Genomic DNA, 20072 nt, shown 5'->3' with positions numbered 1-20072 from the left:
AACAGTCTCAGGTATACAAAATAATGATGATTTATGTATATACTGCGAAATGACTCCCCCACAGTAAGTTTAATTAACATCCTTATCTTTTTCCTTGATGTGGCCTGTTAATCTCAGTTAAGTCTGGGACATCCCTGAGAGTCTGTATCCCAGAAAGGAGTTGTTTGAGGTGCGGTGGAGATGCTGATATAATCACAGACTTCACTTAAATATAAATATCAGTATCCATCAAAGAGTTCTGTCTAATCAAAGCTGTTTTTTCCAGTAATCATGGATGGGTGTGAGACTTGGACTGTAAAGAAAGCTGAGCGCCAAAGAATTGATGCTTTTAAACTGTGGTGGTGGAGAAGACTCTTGAGAGTCCCTTGGACTGCAAAAGACCCAGCCAGTCCATCCTAAAGGAAACTAGTCCTGAATATTCATTGGAAGGACTGACACTGAAGCTGAAGCTCCAGTCTTGGGCACCTGTTGCAAAAAACTGACCCACTGGAAAAGACTCTGATGCTGGGAAAGACGGAAGGAAGGAGGAGAAGGGGACAATTTAGAGGATAAGATGGGTGGATGGCATCACTAACTCGATGGACATGAGTTTGAGCAGTCTCCGGGAATTGGTAATGGACAGGGAAGCCTGGTTTGCTGCAGTTCATGGGGTCGCAAAGACTCGGACACGACTGAGAGACTGAACTGAACTGAACTGAATCCATCAAAAATGCTCTTCGGGGCTCTGAGACACATGGGAAGGGCAGATTGGGCCAGTGGCCAAAGCTATGACTGTGACCCTTCTCACCCCCACTCCTGACCCTGAGGCCCTTGCTCTGGAGCCAAGACCTGGGGACAAGTTCTGGGTAATGTGAGTAACGTGGCACCTGCTGGTGGCTGCAGAGATAGAGACAGAACACTGGCCCTTTGTTACTCATCTGAGACAATTAGGACATGGAAGCAACCTAGATGTCCATCGGCAGATGAATGGATAAGAAAGCTGTGGTACGTATACACAATGGAATACTAGCCATTAGAAAGAATACATTTGAATCAGTTCTAATGAGGTGGATGAAACTGGAGCCGATTATACAGAGTGAAGTAAGCCAGAAAGAAAAACACCAATACAGTATACTAATGCATATATATGGAATTTAGAAAGATGGTAACGATAACCCTGTGTGCGAGACAGCAAAAGAGACACAGATGTATAGAACAGTCTTTTGGACTCTGTGGGGGCAGGGGGCATGATTTGGGAGAATGGCGTTGAAACATATATAATATCATATAAGAAACAAATCGCCAGTCCAGGTTCAATGCAGGATACAGGATGCTTGGGGTTGGTGCACTGGGATGACCCAGAGGGAAGGTATGGGGAGGGAGGTGGGAGGGGGGGTTCAGGATTGGGAACATGTGTACACCCGTGGCAGATTCATGTTGATATATGGCAAAACCTATACAATATTGTAAAGTAATTAGCCTCTAATTAAAATAAATAAATTAAAAAAATAAAAATAAATTAAGGAAACTGAAACATAAAAAAAAAAAAATTGCAGCAAGGATGGAGTGTGGAGGTATCTTTAGTGAAAAGAAGGAGCTAGGGGCCAAAAGAATATACTAAAAGACTTAATTTCTGTCTCTCTGCATCAATGACTTTGTGTCTTCTCTCCAGAACAAAAAGCCTCACAGAACACAGACTTTATTAGGGAGTAAAACTATCTAGCTTGTGGTAGATATCAAGAGAGATCATACAGTGTAGCAGGCATTCAATGTGTTAGTTCCAATGTTGATTGATTCTCACACATGGGAGATGAAAGATAAACATGTTTGGCTCCATTTTTTGGTAATCCCCTCTCTGAGCAGTAAGTTAGTTGGTTTGAATAAGAGATGAGATGTGAAGACTCAGGGGTTCTAATTCCTGCCTTCTATCACACCACACTCAGAATATCTGCTGATGCTCTTTACTCATTTGTTGTTGTTTAGTCACTCAGTCGTGTCTAACTCTTTGCCACTCCATGGACTGCAGCACACCAGGCTTCTCTGTCCTTCAGTATCTCCCTGAGTTTGCTCAAACTCATGTCCATTGAGAGGTGATGCCAACCAACTTTCTCATCCTCTATTGCCACTTCTCCTCCTGCCCTCAATCTTTCCCAGCATGAGGGCCTTTTCTGATGAGTCAGCTCTTCACATCAGGTGGCCAAAGTATTGGAGCTTCAACTTCAGCATCGGTCCTTCCAATGAATATTCAGGGTTGATTTCCTTCAGGATTGACTTGTTTGAACTCCTTGCTGTCCAAGTCACTCTCAAGAGTTTTCTCCAGCACCATAGTTCAAAAGCATCAATTCTTTCAGCCACCTTTATGGTCCAACTCTCACATCCATACATGACTACTGGAAAAACCATAGCTTTGACTATACGGATCTTTGTCAGCAAAGTGATATCTCTGCTTTTTAATATGGTGTCTAGGTTTGTCATAGCTTTTCTTCTAAGGAGCAAGCATCTTTTAATTTCATGGCTGCAGTCACTGTCTGCAGTGACTTTGGAACTCAAGAAAATAAAGTCTGTCACTGTCTCCATTTTCTTGCCATCTATCTGCCACAACGTGGTGGTACTGGATGCCATTATCTTAGTTTTTGAATGTTGACTTTTAAGCCAGCCTTTTCATTCTCCTCTTTCACCTTCATCAAGAGGCTCTTTAGTTCCTCTTGGCTTTGTGCCTTTAGCATGGTGTCATCTGCCTATCTTAGGCTATTGATATTACTCCCGGCAGTACTGGTTCCAATTTGTGATTCATCCAGCCTGGCATTTCACATGATGTACTTTGCACAGAAGTTAAATAAGCAGGGTGAAAAAATACAGCCTTGATGTACTACTTTTCCAATGATGAGCCAGTCCATTGTCCCATGTCTGGTTCTAACTGTTGCTTCTTGACCTGTATACAGGTTTCTCAGGAGGCAGGTAAGGTGGTCTGGTATTCCCATCTCTTCATGAAGTTTCCACAGTTTGTTGTGATCCACACGGTCAAAGGCCTTAGAGTAGTCAATGAAGCAGAGTAGATGGTTTTCTGGGATGCTCTTGCTTTTTCTATGATCCAACAGATGTTGGCAATTTGATCTCTGGTTTCTGTGGCCTTTTCTAAACTGAGATTGTACATCAGGAAGTTCTCAGTTCATGTACTGTTGAAGCCTAGCTTGAAGGTTTTTGAACATCACCTTACTAGCATGTGAAATGAGCGCAGTTGTACAGAAGTTTGAACATTCCTTGAAAATTGCCCTTCTTTGGGATTAGAGTGAAAACTGACCTTCTCCAGTCCTATAGCCACTGCTTAGCTTTCAGAATTTGCTAGCATGTTGAGTGCAGCATTTAAACAGTATCATCTTTCAGGATTTTAAATAACTCAGCTGGAATTCCATCACATTCTTAGTAATGCTTTCTAATGCCTGCTTGACCTCACATTCCACGATATTTGGTTCTAGATAACTGACCACATCATCATGGTTATCCAGGTCATTAATATATATTTTTTGGTATAGCTCTTCTGTATATTCTTGCCATCTCTTCTTAATCTCTTCTGCTTCTGTTAGGTCCTCACCGTTTCTGTCCTTTATTGTGCCCATCTTTGCATGAAATGTTCCCTTGGTATCTCTAATTTTCTTGTAGAGCTCTCTAGTCTTGCACATTCTATTATTTTTCTGTATTTCTTTGCATTGTTCACTTAAGAAGGCTTTCTTATCTCTCCTTGCTATTCTTTGAAACTCTGCCACTAATGCCAAAAAGCTGAAGTTGAATGGTTCTATGAAGACCTACAACACCTTCTAAACTTACAAGAACTAACAAACCAAAAAAAGATGTACTTTTCATCATAGTGGATTGGAATGCAAAACAAGGAAGTTAAGAAACACCTGGAGAACAGCCAAGTTTGGCCTTGGAGTAGAAAATGAAGCAGGGCAAAGGCTAACAGAGTTTTGCCAAGAGAACGCACTGGTCATAGCAAACACCCTCTTCCAACAACACAAGAGAAGACTCTACACATGGACATCACCAGATGGTCAATACTGAAATCAGACTGATAATATTCTTTGCAGCCAAAGATGTAAGAAGCTCTATACAGTCAGCAAAAACAAGATCCGGAGGTGACTGTGGCTCAGATAATGAGCTCTTTATTGCAAAATTCAGACTTAAACTGAAGAAGGCAGGCCAAACCACTAGGCTATTCAGGTATGACTTAAATAAAATCCTTTATGACTATATAGTGGAGGTGATGAATAGATTCAAAGGATTAGATCCCATAGAAAGAGCGCCAGAACTACCATGAACAGAGGTTCGTAACACTGTACAGGATGTGTGACCAAAACCATCCCCAAAACCCCCCCAAAAAAGAAATGCAACAAGGGAAAATGGTTGTCTGAGGACTTACAAATAGCCGAGAAAAGAAGAGAAGCAAAAGGCAAAGGAGAAAGGGAAAGATAAACCCATCTGAATGCAGAGTTCCAAAGAATAGCAAGGAGAGGTAATAAAGTCTTCTTTATTCATAATCACAAAGAAGATCGTGGGTGTGGTTTCTCTTCCTTGGAAGAACTCAGAGAATGTGTGACAGTAAATGTCTATGTGAGACCTGATTCCTTAAGGCTCAGAGCTGGAGGCAAAACCTCCTGCACTGACTCTGCTATGGAGAGCAACCCCAGGAAAGGAGAGTGAGGGAGGAGAGGGAAGCCTGGGAAGGAAAGGGAGCAGAAGCCAGGCGGCTGGTGTGACACTGAATCAGACAGAGCTTCGCAACATATCAGCCTGCTGCTTGGTCACAGGGTTATAGGATGGGGTGGGGAGCAACTGAGTAATTTAACCGCTGACTCCTTCCCTTATCCCTGGGGTATCAAGATGGCACAGTCAACTGAATTTGGGGAATGTTAAACAAAAACAGATTTTTTCCAGCTGTAGCACTTGTTAGAGCCTTTGGCCACTCAGCACCCTAGGCCCCATGTATGGGGGCACCTTGGCAGTCAATTGTTTTGGAGTAATATATAGCAATAGTAGGTAACACCTGGATTTTGTCTTACTCCATGCCAAGCACCATTGAAAGTGCATAAATTTTTTGATACTTTCCATTCTCATAATGATTCTCATAGTGTAAATAGAATCATCCCATTTTACAAAAGACACAAGTCAGGCAAAGAGAGGGTAAGTAGTTTGACCTAAGGTAACACAGCTACAAAATGGAAAAGTCACGATTTGAGCACCAGCAGTTGGGCTCTCCTTGGGGAAGGTCTTGATCACTGCCTCCTGTACAGTGTCATGAACCTCCATCCATAGTTCTTCAGGCACTCTATCAGATCGAATCCCTCGAATTTATTTGTCACTTCCACTATATAATTGTAAGGGATTTGATTTAGGTCATACTTGAATGGTCTAGTGGTTTTCCCCTACTTTATTCAATTTAAGTCTGAATTTGGCAATAAGAAGTTCATGATCTGAGCCACAGTCAGCTCCGGATCTTGTTTTTGCTGACTGTATAGAACTTCTCCATTTCGGCTGCAAAGAATATAATCAATCTGATTTTGGTATTGACCATCTGGTGATGTCCATGTGTAGAGTCTTCTCTTGTGTTGTTGTAAGAGGGTATTTGCTATGACCACTGCTTTCTCTTGGCAAAACTCTATGAGCCTTTGCTCTGCTTCCTTTTCTACTCCAAGGCCAAATTTGCCTGTTACTCCAGGTATTTCTTGACTTCCTACTTTTGCATTCCTGTGTCCTATAACGAAAAGGACATCTTTTTTGGGTGTTGGCTCTAGAAGGTCTTGTAGGTCTTCATAGAACTGTTCAACTTCAACTTCTTCACCATTACTGGTTGGGGAATAGACTTGGATTACTGTGATAGTGAATGGTTTGCCTTGGAAACGAACATAGATCATTCTGGTGTTTGAAACTGCATCCAACTACTGAATTTTGGACTGCATTTTGTTGACTATGATGGCTACTCTATTTCTTCTAAGGGATTGCTGCCCACAGCAGTAGATATAATGGTCATCTGAGTTAAATTCACTCATTCCAGTCCTTTTTAGTTCTCTGAAACCATTTTAGTTCGCTGATTCCTAAATTGTCAATGTTTACTCTTGCCATGTTCTGTTTGACCACTTCCAATTTGCCTTGATTCATGGACCTAACATTCCAGGTCTGGAGATCCAACCAGTCCATCGTAAAGAAATCAGTCCTGAATATTCACTGGAAGGACTGATGCTGAAACTCCAGTACTTTGGCCACCTGATGTGAAGAGCTGACTCATTTGAAAAGACCCTGATGCTGGGAAAGATTGATGGCAGGAGGAGAAGGGGACGACAGAGGATGAGATGGTTGGATGGCATCACCGACTCAATGGATATGGGTTTGGGTGAACTCCAGGAGTTGGTGATGGACAGGAAGGCCTGGTGTGCTGTGGTTCATGGGGTCGCAAAGAGTTTGAACGACTGAACTGAACGGATGCAATATTGCTTTTTACAACATCAGACTTTACTTCCATCACCAGTCACATCCACAAATGGGTGTCGTGTTTTCTTTGGCTCCATCTCTTCATTCTTACTGGAGTTATTTCTCCATTGATCTCTAGTAGCATTTTGGGCACCTTCCGACCTGGGGAGTTCATCTTTCAGTGTCCTACTTTTTGCCTTTTCATACTGTTCATGGGGTTCTCAAGGCAAGAATACTGAGGTCATTTGCCATTCTCCAGTGGACCACGTTTTGTCAGAACTCTCCACCATGACCTGTCCGTCTTGGGTGGCCCTACATGGCATGGGTCATAGTTTCATTGAGTTATACAAGGCTGTGGGGATGTGATCAGTTTTGTTAGTTTTCTGTGATTGTGGTTTTCATTCTGTCTTCCCTCTGATGGGGAGAAGGATAAAAGGCTTATGGAAGCTTCCTGAGGGGATAGATTGACAGAGGGGGAAAATGGGTCTTCTTCTGATAGGTGGGGCTATGCTCAGTAAGCCTAGACAGCATACCAAAAAGCAGAGACATTACTTTGCCAACAAGGGTCCATCTAGTCAGAGCTTTGGTTTTTCCAGTAGTTATGTATGGGTGTCACAGCTGGACTATAAAGAAAGCTAAGTGCCAAAGAATTGATGCTTTTGAACTGTGGTGTTGAAGACTCTTGAGAGTCCCTTGGATAGCAAGGAGATCCAACCAATCTATCCTAAAGAAAATTAGTCCTGAATATTCATTGGAAGGACTGTTTCTGAAGTTGAAACTCCAATAATTGGCCACCTGATGCAAAGAACGGACTCACTGATGCTGGGAAAGATTGAAGGCAGGAGGAGAAGGGGACGACAGAGGATGAGATGGTTGGATGGCATCACCGCCTCAATGGACATGAGTTTGAGTAAGCTCCGGGCGTTGATGATGGACAGGGAGGCTTGCTTGCTGCAGTCCATGGGGTCCCAAAGTGTCAGACACGACTGAGCAACTGAACTGAAATGAACTGTGTCAGGGTCTTCAGTTCTTGCTACTGTGTCATTGGAATAATGCATGAAAAGACCATATTTAACATCGTTTAGGTATTTTTAGGTGTCTCCTCTCTTGGAAAGACTTAGAAAGGGGCACCCTAATGGAGCCCCACCTACCTATGTATAACACACCCCTGCCTTAACTTTGTGGCTGTTCAAGTCAGTCCCAAGTAGGGAGTTAGGCTAATCATTTTTGGTGGCTCAGACAATAAAGAATCTGCCTGCAATGCAGGAGACCTGGGCTCATTCCCTGGGTGAGGAAGATAACCTGGAGAAAGGAATGGCTACCCACTCCAGTATTCTTGCCTGGAGAATTCCATGGATAGAGGAGCCTGGTGGGCTACATACAGTACATGGAGTTGCAGAGAGTTGGACATGAGTGAGAGACTAACACTTTCAATTTCATTTTCTTGCACACAGCTCAGCACTGATTCCAGGGACTTTGTGACTGGACCCTGTGGTCTGGCCACTGGCTCACCTCTGGGGAAATATAGTTTTTTCCTCCTGGTAACTTGGAGTATCTCCTCCTGGTCTTGAATCTATATTTCCTGGTCTTGGGCATTTCCCAGACCAATGTGAGAGCCAAACAAACAAAACCAAAAGCAAACCAGTCCCCAGTTGTCCTCAGGGACTCTCCTTAAGGGTCTCCCTCTTCCAGGCTGGAGGTGAAATCCCAGCTCCATTACTTCCCCACTGTGTCACTTATCATCTCCAAACCCTAGTTTCTTTATTTGCAAGATGGGGTTCATGGCGTGGTCTTGAAGAAGAAATAGGAGTGCTGGGTATGGTTCTTTCCTGCTCTTAATGTTTGTTTAGAAGCCTATTCAGATTTCACTTGGTAAAGAAGTTCAACACAGATCTAGAGGTTTTCAAATGCGTTGAATTTTTTTTTTTTTCTTTTTTGGCAAATAGTCACTCTCTTGCCCAACAAATAAGCCTTCACTTTCACATCTATGGTGTTTCCTTCTCACTGAGAAGGTGGCAGGAAAGATGTCCATTTATATGCTCTGTGGGGCTTCTGAAGGGGCTGAGCTCTGAGGATTTCCTGGTTCCAAGGGTCATGAAACCTCTTTATGGTACAATCCTTAACTCACTTCCGCCTCATGGAGGGGGTGCTCAGGAGCATAATTAGTCCACTGAAAATGATGTGAAATCAAAAAACAATACATTCTTAGTATGAGGTATCAACATTGGGCTCTTCTGTGTTCAGTTCAGGATAGCACTTACAGTTGGACATCTAGTGATCTCACCTGCACAGACCCAATCCCTGAGGATCATTTCCACTTAGATGAGTTATGCCTTCATTCTCTGGTGGATCAAGTGATATGTTGAGGCAATGTTCTTGTCAAAGTTAAAACTGCACCAGACAAAGCAAGGAACAGTTTATTCAAGACTACTGCAAAAGAGGAGATAGACTGAACTCAACCCCACTGAAACAAAGGGCTGAAGATTTTTTTTCCTCCAAATGAAGTATAGTTGACTTCGAATATTATATTAATTAATATACTCCATACATGGTTATTATAAAATAGTATTTCTTACACTCTACATTACAGCTGTATCATGTATTTATTTATATCTAATAGTCTGTACCTCTTAATCTCTTCCCCTATCTTGCTCCTCCCCTATACCTCTCCCTCTGGAAACCACTAATTTGTTCTCTGTATCTGTGAGTCTGTTTCTGTTTTGTTGTATTTGTCCATTTGTTTCATTTTTCAGATTCCACATTTAGTGAAAGTGTCCAATACTTGTCTTTCTCTGCCTGACTTATTTCAATTAGCATAATATCCTCCAGGTCTGCCCACATTGTTACAAATGACAAAGTTTCATTCTTTTTATGGCTAAGTAACAGTCCATTCTGTATGCATGCCACCTCTTGTTCACCCATTCATCTGTTGATGGGCACTTAGGCTGTTTCCATATCTTGGCTATTATAAATTATTCTTCCATGAATATTGGGGTACATGTATCTTTTCAAATTAGGGATTTTATTTTCTTTGGATAAATACTCAGTAATGGGATTGCTGTGTCATATGGTAGACCTGGAGAGGTTTTAAGAGCTGGGTTATAGAGAACTGTGGGCTTTCCAGGTGGCACTAGTGGTAAAGAACTCGCCTGCCAATGCAGGAGATACAAGGGATGGGGGTTTGATCCCTGGATCAGGAAGATCCCCTGGAGGAGGACAGAGCAACCCACTGCAGTACTCTTGCCTATAGAATCTCATGACAGAGGAGCCTGGTGGTCCACAGTCCATAGGGTTGCAAAGAGTCGGACACAACTGGAGAGACCTAGCACGCATGCACGCATACGGGGACTTGTAGGCCACCTGTGTTTGCTAATTGGCTGTCACAATTGGAATTAAGTGCCCACTAACGTCAGGCACTTACCCTCCCACAGGGGTGAAAACGCCGTTTCCTTTGGGGTTTTCATTTTAAAAACATGATTCCCTGGCCCTGAAGAAAGTCTTCCTGGCTTGAATGTCTGGGAAGAGGGTAGAAGATATGCATACATTTCAAAGGTGAAGGGTAAGAATTAAAAGTGCATGTTTTCTAAATTAAATGTTCTTTTAAAAAGGGATGTCAGGGGCTTATAATCCAAAAGAAGTTTGTCTAAAGTTCATTAAAACTGAGGGGAACATTAAGGCCATCTTTGGTGCCCTCTAAGACAACCACAAACATACCACAGAATTCATGTCTGCTGCTTGAGAAAGACCCTGAACCCAGAGATACATAAACTTGGAAATTTCAGGTCCCTGTGTGGGTACCTTCTTATGAACAGCCCACTGAAATGAGCTCAGAAATGTTTCCTTTTATTACGCTCGAGTAATTTTATTGATTAATGTTTATTGAGACATTTACGAAGCATCAGTTTGGTGGCAGAGACCATCTCAGGGATGAACAAGGTGGAAACTTCTCCTCCAAGAGACCTCATAGCACTGAAGGAGACAGACATGTAAGTGAACACTTTAGTTATAGAGTGAAAGTTCCTCAGAAGTTAAACATGGATTTACCGTATGATCCCCAAAATCTATATCTAGGTATCTACCCACCAGAAATGAAAACATGCCCACACAAAAACGTGCACAAGAATGTTCATAACAGTATTATTTATAATAGCCAAAAGGTAGAAACAACTCAAATGTCTGTCAACCAATGAATGGATAAATAAACGTGGTATATCTGTACAACAGGATTAAGGATTCAGCAATAAGAAGAAACCAAGTACAAGGGGACATATCTGTACCTATGGCTGATTCATGCTGATGTTTAGCAGAAACCAACACCATTCTGAAAAGTATTTATCCTTCAATTAATAAATAAATAAATTTAAAAACAAGAAAAGAGATCTTATGGAAAGAATTTCTAGTTTTTACAGCCACTATGGAAAACACTATAAAGGTACCTCAAAAAATTAAAAATAGAACTACCATATGATCCAGCAGTCCCAGTTGTAGATATTTATCTAAATGAATTGAAATCAGGATCTTGAAGAAATACCTACACCTCCATGTTCACTTGCAGCATTATGATAATAGCCAAGATGTAGAAATAAACTAAGTTTCCACTGATGGATATTGGGTAAAGAAGACAGGGTACATACATATTAATACAATGAAATGCTGTTCAGCTTTAATAAAAAAGAAAATCCTGCCATTTGTGACAATGTGGCTATACCCTGAGAGTATTATGCTAAATAAGCTAATCACAGAAGGATAACTACTACATGATACTCCATGTATGTGGAATCTAGAAGAGTCAACCTAAAAATAAATAAGTAAATAAAGAGTCAACCCCATAGAAGCACAGAGAATGATGGTTACCAGGAGGAGAATTGGAGAGGTGGGTCCATTGGTACAAAGTTAAAGTCATGCAAGGTAAACCTGTGATTAACAATGGGAGTAACAATGCTTCATCCTATACTTAACATTTGCTGAGAATGTAGGTCTTATGTTGTGTTCTTAACACACACACACACACACACACACACACACACAATAATGAAATGAAGAACTGTGGAAGGAAACTGTCTTTGATGGTGGTGTTGGTTTCACGTATACTCATCCCCAGAATCAATGAATTAAAAAAAAAAAATTCTAGGGGGGAGGAGCTAAGATGGCAGAGGAATAGGATGGGGACAACAATTTCTCCCCCACAAATTCATCAAAAGAACATTTAAACGCCAAGTAAATTCCACAAAACAACTTCTGAATGCCGGCAGAGGACATCAGGCACCCAGAAAAGCAACGCATTGTCTTCGAAAGGAGGTAGGAAAAAATATAAAAGACAAAAAAAGAGACAAAAGAGGGAGGGACGGAGCTCCGACCCGGAAAGGGCGTCTTAAAAAGAGAGAAGTTTCTAAACACCAGGAAACATTCTCACTGCCGAGTCTGTGCCGAGCCTTGGAAGCACAGAGGGCAACATAACAGGGAGGAAAAATAAATAAACAATTAAAACCCGCAGATTACGAGCCCTACGGTAACGCCCCCAGTGGAGAAGCAGTGCAAACGCCTTCATCCACCATAGCAAGCGGGGGGCTGGGCAGGGAGGCGCGGCGCGGTCTGCATTGCTTAGAGTAAGGATCTGGCCTGAATACCCCGAGCGCTACCTGAGAGAAATAATTTGGGCTAGCAAACCAGACTGTGGGATATCGACCACGCGAAATGCCAGCCCTAACCTAAGACACCGCCAGGCTCATGCATGGAACAAAGGACTGTACAGAGATAGCCAGCTGCAGACCATCCCCCTCTGGTGACAGGCAGCCAGAGCCGGAAGGGGGCAATCGCAGCCCCGGGCAGACATTATCTACAAAACTGTAAGCAGGCTTCTTTGCTAACTAAAACTTCTTGGGGTTCTGGATGGTCAACATCCGCCTGAGAAGGTGCACCGGTTGTACACCCAGATAACCGAGTGGCGGGGAGGTGATAAGTCGCAGCAACCGTGCTCGCCAAACACCTCATCACCTGAGCTGCTTGGACCAGGGAAGGGCACAAAGTGCAGGTCCAACCGAGTCTGTGCCTCTGAGGAGTACCCGAGTGCCTAAACCTGAGCGGCTTAGACCTGGGTGGTGCAAGCAGCCCAGGGCCGGCCGTGGATGGTTCCCAGCGGAGCAACTTAGAGCCTGAGCAGTGTGGACAGGGAGGCTACACGCGCCGTGAGCGGGGGCAGGCCCAGTGTGGCTGAGGCACTGCGAGCACACGCCAGTGTTATTTATTTGCAGTGTCCCTCCCTCCCCACAGCACGACTGAACAAGTGAGCCTTAAAAAAAAAAAAAAAAAAAGGTGTCCACCACCGCCTGCTTTGTATCAGGGTGGAAATGAGACACTGAAGAGACCAGCAAACAGAAGAAGCTATAACAGAGGGAACCTCCTTGGAAGTGACAGGCAATAGAGTAAAACCCCATGGTTAATACCGACTACATAGGAAGGGGCCTATAGATCTTGAGAAATATAAGCCGGAACAAGGAACTAGCCGAAAATGAACTGAATCCACAATACCCACAACAACATCAGAGAGAGTCCTATATATATTTTTACTATTTTTATCATCATTCTTTCTTTCTTTTTTTAAATTTTAAAAAAAATTTTAATTCCTCTATTATTCCTTTAATTTTCACTTTTATAACCTGCTATTAATTTGCAAAAAAAAAGGACCCTTTTTTTTTTTAAAAAAAAAGCAAACTTCATATATATATATATTTATAACTTTTGTGACCTTGTTTTTTTTTTTTTTTAATTCTTTTCTTTAACATTGTATTTTTGAAATTCCAAACTCTGCTCTAGATTTTTAATTTTAGCTTTTTGGTATTTGTTATCAATTTTGTACCTTTTTTTTTTTTTTATAACTTTTGTGACTTTTTTTTCCCTCTCTTTCTTTCTCTTCATCTTTTCTTTAACATTGTATTCCTGAAATTCCAAACTCTACTCTAGATTTTTAATTTATGCTTTTTGGTATTTGTTATCAATTTTGTACCTATATCTTCTTTATAATTTTTGTGACTTTGTTTGTTTTTGTTTTCTCTTTCTTTTTCTTTTCTTTAACATTGTATTTTTGAAATTCCAAACTCTACTCTAGATTTTTAACTTTTGCTTTTTGGTATTTGTTATCAGTTTTGTACCTATATTTTCTTTATAATTTTTATGACTTTTTTTTTCTTTTTCTTTTTCTCTTTCTTTTCCTTCTTCTTTTCTTTAACATTGTATTTTTGAAATTCCAAATTCTACTCTAGATTTTTAATTTCTGCTTTTATGTATTTGTTACCAATTTTGTACCTTTAAGAACCCAATCTTCAGTACCCATTTTTTTTTACTAGGGAGTGAGATTACTGGCTTGACTGCTGTCTCCTGCTTTGGACTCTCCTCCTTTTTTTCCACCAGGTCGCCTGTGTCTCCTCCCTAACCCCTCTCTACTCTACCCAACTCTGTGAATTTCTGTGTGTTCCACACGGTGGAGAACACTTAGGGAACTAATTACTGGCTGGATCTATCTCTCTCCTTTTCATTCCCTCCTTTTAACCTCCTGGCCACCTCTGTCTCCTTCCTCCCTCTTCTGTTCTCTGTATAACTCTGTGAACATCTCTGAGAGATCCAGCTGTGGAGTGCACATAAGGAAGTGGTTACTGGTTAGCCTGCTCTCTCCTCTATTGATTCCACCTCATCTCATTCGGGTCACCTCTAACTCCCTCCTCCCTCTTCTCTTCTCCATGTAACGCTGTGAACCTATCTGGGTGACCCTCATGGTGGAGAAACTTTTCATCTTTAACCTAGATGTTTTATCAATGGTGCTGTATAGAAGGAGAAGTTTTGAGACTACTGTAAAATAAGACCGATAACTGGAAGCAGGAGGCTTAAGTCCAAACCCTGACTCCAGGAAACATTAATTGACAGGAGCTCATCAAATGCCTCCATACCTACACTGAAACCAAGCACCACACAAGGGCCAACAAGTTCCAGGGCAAGACATACCAAGCAAATTCTCCAGCAACACAGGAACACAGCCCTGAGCTCCAATATATAGGCTGCCCAAAGTCACCGCAAAACCATAGACATCTCATAACTCATTACTGGACACTTCATTGCACTCCAGAGAGAAGAAATCCAGCTCCACCCACCAGAACACCAACACAAGTTTCCCTAACCAAGAAACCTTGACAAGCCACCATACAAACCCACACACAGTGAGGAAACACCACAATAAAGAGAACTCCACAAACTGCCAGAATACAGAAAGGACACCCCAAACTCAGCAATTTAAACAAGATGAAGAGACAGAGGAATACCCAGCAGGTAAAGGAACAGGATAAATGCCCACCAAACCAAACAAAAGAGGAAGAGATAGGGAATCTACCTGATAAAGAATTCCGAATAATGATAGTGAAATTGATCCAAAATCTTGAAATCAAAATGGAATCACAGATAAATAGCCTGGAGACAAGGATTGAGAAGATGCAAGAAAGGTTTAACAAGGACCTAGAAGAAATAAAAAAGAGTCAATGTATAATGAATAATGCAATAAATGAGATCAAAAACACTCTGGAGGCAACAAATAGAATAACAGAGGCAGAAGATAGGATTAGTGAATTACAAGATAGAATGGTAGAAATAAATGAATCAGAGAGGAAAAAAGAAAAACGAATTAAAAGAAATGAGGACAATCTCAGAGACCTCCAGGACAGTATTAAACGCTACAACATTCGAATCATAGGGGTCCCAGAAGAAGAAGACAAAAAGAAAGACCATGAGAAAATACTTGAGGAGATAATAGTTGAAAACTTCCCTAAACTGGGGAAGGAAATAGTCACTCAAGTCCAAGAAACCCAGAGAGCCCCAAACAGGATAAACCCAAGGCAAAACACCCCAAGACACATATTAATCAAATTAACAAAGATCAAACACAAAAGAACAAATATTAAAAGCAGCAAGGGAAAAACAACAAATAACACACAAGGGAATTCCCATAAGGATAACAGCTGATCTTTCAATAGAAACTCTCCAAGCCAGGAGGGAATGGCAAGACATACTTAAAGTGATGAAAGAAAATCACCTACAGCCCAGATTATTGTACCCAGCAAGGATCTCATTCAAATATGAAGGAGAAATCAAAAGCTTTACAGAGAAGCAAAAGCTGAGAGAATTCAGCACTACCAAACCAGCTCTCCAACAAATACTAAAGGATATTCTCTAGACAGGAAACACAAAAAGGGTGTATAAATTCAAACCCAAAGCAATAAAGTAAATGGCAACAGGATCATACTTATCAATAATTACCTTAAACGTAAATGGGTTGAATGCCGCAACCAAAAGATAAAGACTGGCTGAATGGATACAAAATTAAGACCCCTACATATGTTGTCTACAAGAGACCCACCTCAAAACAGGGGACACATACAGGCTGAAAGTGAAGGGCTGGAAAAAGATTTTCCATGCAAATAGGGACCAAAAGAAAGCAGGAGTAGCAATACTTATATCAGAGCAATATCATATCAGATAAAATAGACTTTAAAACAAAGGCTGGAAAAGAGACAAAGAAGGTCACTACTTGGATCAAAGGATCAATCCAAGAAGAAGATATAACAATTATAAATATATATGCACCCAACATAGGAGCACCGCAATATGTAAGACAAATACTAACAAGTGTGAAAGGAGAAATTAACAATAACACAATAATAGTGGGAGACTTTAATACCCCACTCACACCTATGGATAGATCAACTAAACAGAAAATTAACAAGGAAACACAAACTTTAAATGATACAATAGACCAGTTAGACCTAATTGATATCTATAAGACATTTCACTCCAAAACAATGAATTTCACCTTTTTCTCAAGCACACACGGAACCTTCTCTAGGATAGATCACACCCTGGGCCATAAATCTAGCCTTGGTAAATTCAGAAAAATTGAAATCATTCCAAGCATCTTTTCTGACCACAATGCAGTAAGATTAGATCTCAATTACAGGAGAAAAACTATTAAACATTCCAACATAGGGAGGCTGAACAACACGTTGCTGAATAACCAACAAATCACAGAAGAAATAAAAAAAGAAATCAAAGTATGCATAGAAACAAATGAAAATGAAAACACAACAACCCAAAACTTGTGGGACACTGTAAAAGCAGTGCTAAGGGGAAAGTTCATAGCAATACAGGCATACTTCAAGAAACAAGAAAAAAGTCAAATAACCTAACTCTACACCTAAAGCAACTAGAAAAGGAAGAAATGAAGAACCCCAGGGTTAGTAGAAGGAAAGAAACCTTAAAAATTAGGGCAGAAAGAAATGCAAAAGAAACAAAAGAGACCATAGCAAAAATCAACAAAGCAAAAAGCTGGTTCTTTGAAAGGATAAATAAAATTGACACACCACTAGCCAGACTCATCAAGAAACAAAGGGAGAAAAATCAAATCAGTAAAATCAGAAATGAAAATGGAGAGATCACAACAGACAACACAGAAATACAAAGGATCATAAGAGACTACTATCAGCAATTATATGGCAATAAAATGGACAACATGGAAGAAATGGACAAATTCGTAGAAAAGTACAACTTTCCAAAACTGGACCAGGAAGAAATAGAAAATCTTAACAGACCCATCATAAGCACAGAAATTGAAACTGTAATCAGAAATCTCCCAGCAAACAAAAGCCCAGGTCCAGATGGCTTCACAGCTGAATTCTACCAAAAATTTAGAGAAGAGCTAACACCTATCCTACTCAAACTGTTCCAGAAAATTGCAGAGGAAGGTAAACTTCCAAACTCATTCTATGACGCCACCATCACCCTAAACCAAAACCTGACAAAGATGCCACAAAAAAAGAAAACTACAGGCCAATATCACTGAAGAACATGGATGCAAAAATCCTTAACAAAATTCTAGCAATCAGAATCCAACAACACATTAAAAAGATCATACACCATGATCAAGTGGGCTTTATCCCAGGGGTGCAAGGATTCTTCAATATCCGCAAATCAGTCAATGTAATACACCACATTAACAAATTGAAAAATAAAAGCCATATGATTATCTCAATAGATGCAGAGAAAGCCTTTGACAAAATTCAACATCCATTTATGATAAAAACTCTCCAGAAAGCAGGAATAGAAGAAACATACCTCAACATAATAAAAGCTATATATGACAAACCCAAGCAAACATTATCCTCATGCTGAAAAATTGAAAGCATTTCCTCTAAAGTCAAGAACAAGACAAGGGTGCCCACTTTCACCATTACTATTCAACATAGTTTTGGAAGTTTTGGCCACAGCAATCAGAGCAGAAAAAGAAATAAAAGGAATCCAAATTGGAAAAGAAGAAGTAAAACTCTCACTATTTGCAGATGACATGATCCTCTACATAGAAAACCCTAAAGACTCCACTAGAAAATTACTAGAACTAATCAATGAATATAGTAAAGTTGCAGGATATAAAATCAACACACAGACATCCCTTGCATTCCTATACACTAATAATGAGAAAACAGAAAGAGAAATTAAGGGAACAATTCCATTCACTATTGCAACAGAAAGAATAAAATACTTAGGAATATATCTACCTAAAGAAACTAAAGACCTATATATAGAAAACTATAAAACACTGGTGAAAGAAATCAGAGGACACTAATAGATGGAGAAATATACCATGTTCATGGATTGGAAGAATCAATATACTGAAAATGAGTATACTACCCAAAGCAATCTATCGATTCAATGCAATCCCTATCAAGCTACCAATGGTATTCTTCACAGAGCTAGAACAAATAATTTCACAATTTGTATGGAAATACAGAAAACCTTGAATAGCCAAAGCTATCTTGAGAAAGAAGAATGGAACAGGAGGAATCAACCTGCCTTACTTCAGGCTCTACTACAAAGCCACAGTCATCAAGACAGTATGTTACTGGCACAAAGACAGAAATATAGATCAATTGAACAAAATAGAAAGCCCAGAGATAAATCCATGCACCTATGGACACCTTATCTTTGACAAAGGAGGCAAGAATATACAATGGATTAAGGACAATCTCTTTAACAAGTGGTGCTGGGAAAACTGGTCAACCACTTGTAAAATAATGAAACTAGAGCACTTTCTAACACCATACTCAAAAATAAATTCAAAATGGATTAAAGATCTCAACGTAAGACCAGAAACTATAAAACTCCTAGAGGAGAACATAGGCAAAACACTCTCCAACATACATCACAGCAGGATCCTCTATGACCCACCTCCCAGAATATTGGAAATAAAAGCAAAAATAAACAAATGGGGCCTAATTAAACTTAAAAGCTTCTGCACAACAAAGGAAACTATTAGCAAGGTGAAAAGGCAGCCTTCAGAATGGAAGAAAATAATAGCAAATGAAGCAATGGACAAACAACTAATCTCAAAAATATACAAGCAACTCCTACAGCTCAATTCCAGAAAAATAAATGACCCAATCAAAAAATGGGCCAAAGAACTAAACAGACATTTCTCCAAAGAAGACATACAGATGGCTAACAAACACATGAAAAGATGCTCAACATCACTCATTATCAGAGAAATGCAAATCAAAACCACTATGAGGTACCATTTCACGCCAGTCAGAATGGCTGCGATCCAAAAGTCTACAAGCAATAAATGCTGGAGAGGGTGTGGAGAAAAGGGAACCTCTTACACTGTTGGTGGGAATGCAAACTAGTACAGCCACTATGGAGAACAGTGTGGAGATTCCTTAAAAAACTGGAAATAGAACTGCCTTATGACCCAGCTATCCCACTGCTGGGCATACACACTGAGGAAACCAGAAGGGAAAGAGACACGTGTACCCCAATGTTCATCGCAACACTGTTTATAATAGCCAGGACATGGAAGCAACCTAGATGTCCATAAGCAGATGAATGGATAAGAAAGCTGTGGTACATATACACAATGGAGTATTACTCAGCCATTAAAAAGAATACATTTGAATCAGTTCTAATGAGGTGGATGAAACTGGAGCTGATTATACAGAGTGAAGTAAGCCAGAAAGAAAAACACCAATACAGTATACTAACGCATATATATGGAATTTAGAAAAATGGTAACAATAACCTGGTGTACGAGACAGCAAAAGAGACACAGATGTATAGAACAGTCTTTTGGACTCTGTGGGAGAGGGAGAGGGTGGGATGATTTGGGAGAATGGCATTGAAATATGTATAATATCATATGTGAAACAAGTCGCCAGTCCAGGTTCGATGCACGATACTGGATGCTTGGGGCTGGTGCACTGGGACGACCCAGAGGGATGGTATGGGGAGGGAGGAGGGAGGAGGGTTCAGGATGGGGAACACATGTATACCTGTGGCAGATTCATTTTGATATATGGCAAAACCAATACAATATTGTAAAGTTAAATAAAATAAAATTTAAAAAAAATTCTAGCTCTTCCCTAAATTTCAAATTAGGAATTCCAGGGCTGTCCGATGTTTAGGGCTCCCTGCATCCACTGCACGGGTTCAATCCCTGGTCATCAAACTAACATCTGGCATGCTGAGCGGCCCGGCTCCCTACTCCCAAAGTTATACTAGAGCATTTCATAGACTCATTTATGTTCAACACCTTTTTTTTTTTTTTT

This window comes from Bos javanicus, chromosome 13 (genome assembly GCF_032452875.1).
Source record: "Bos javanicus breed banteng chromosome 13, ARS-OSU_banteng_1.0, whole genome shotgun sequence".
Classification (NCBI taxonomy): domain Eukaryota; kingdom Metazoa; phylum Chordata; class Mammalia; order Artiodactyla; family Bovidae; genus Bos; species Bos javanicus.
The sequence above is the reverse complement of the archived record's forward strand: the minus strand, read 5'-3'. Positions refer to the sequence as shown.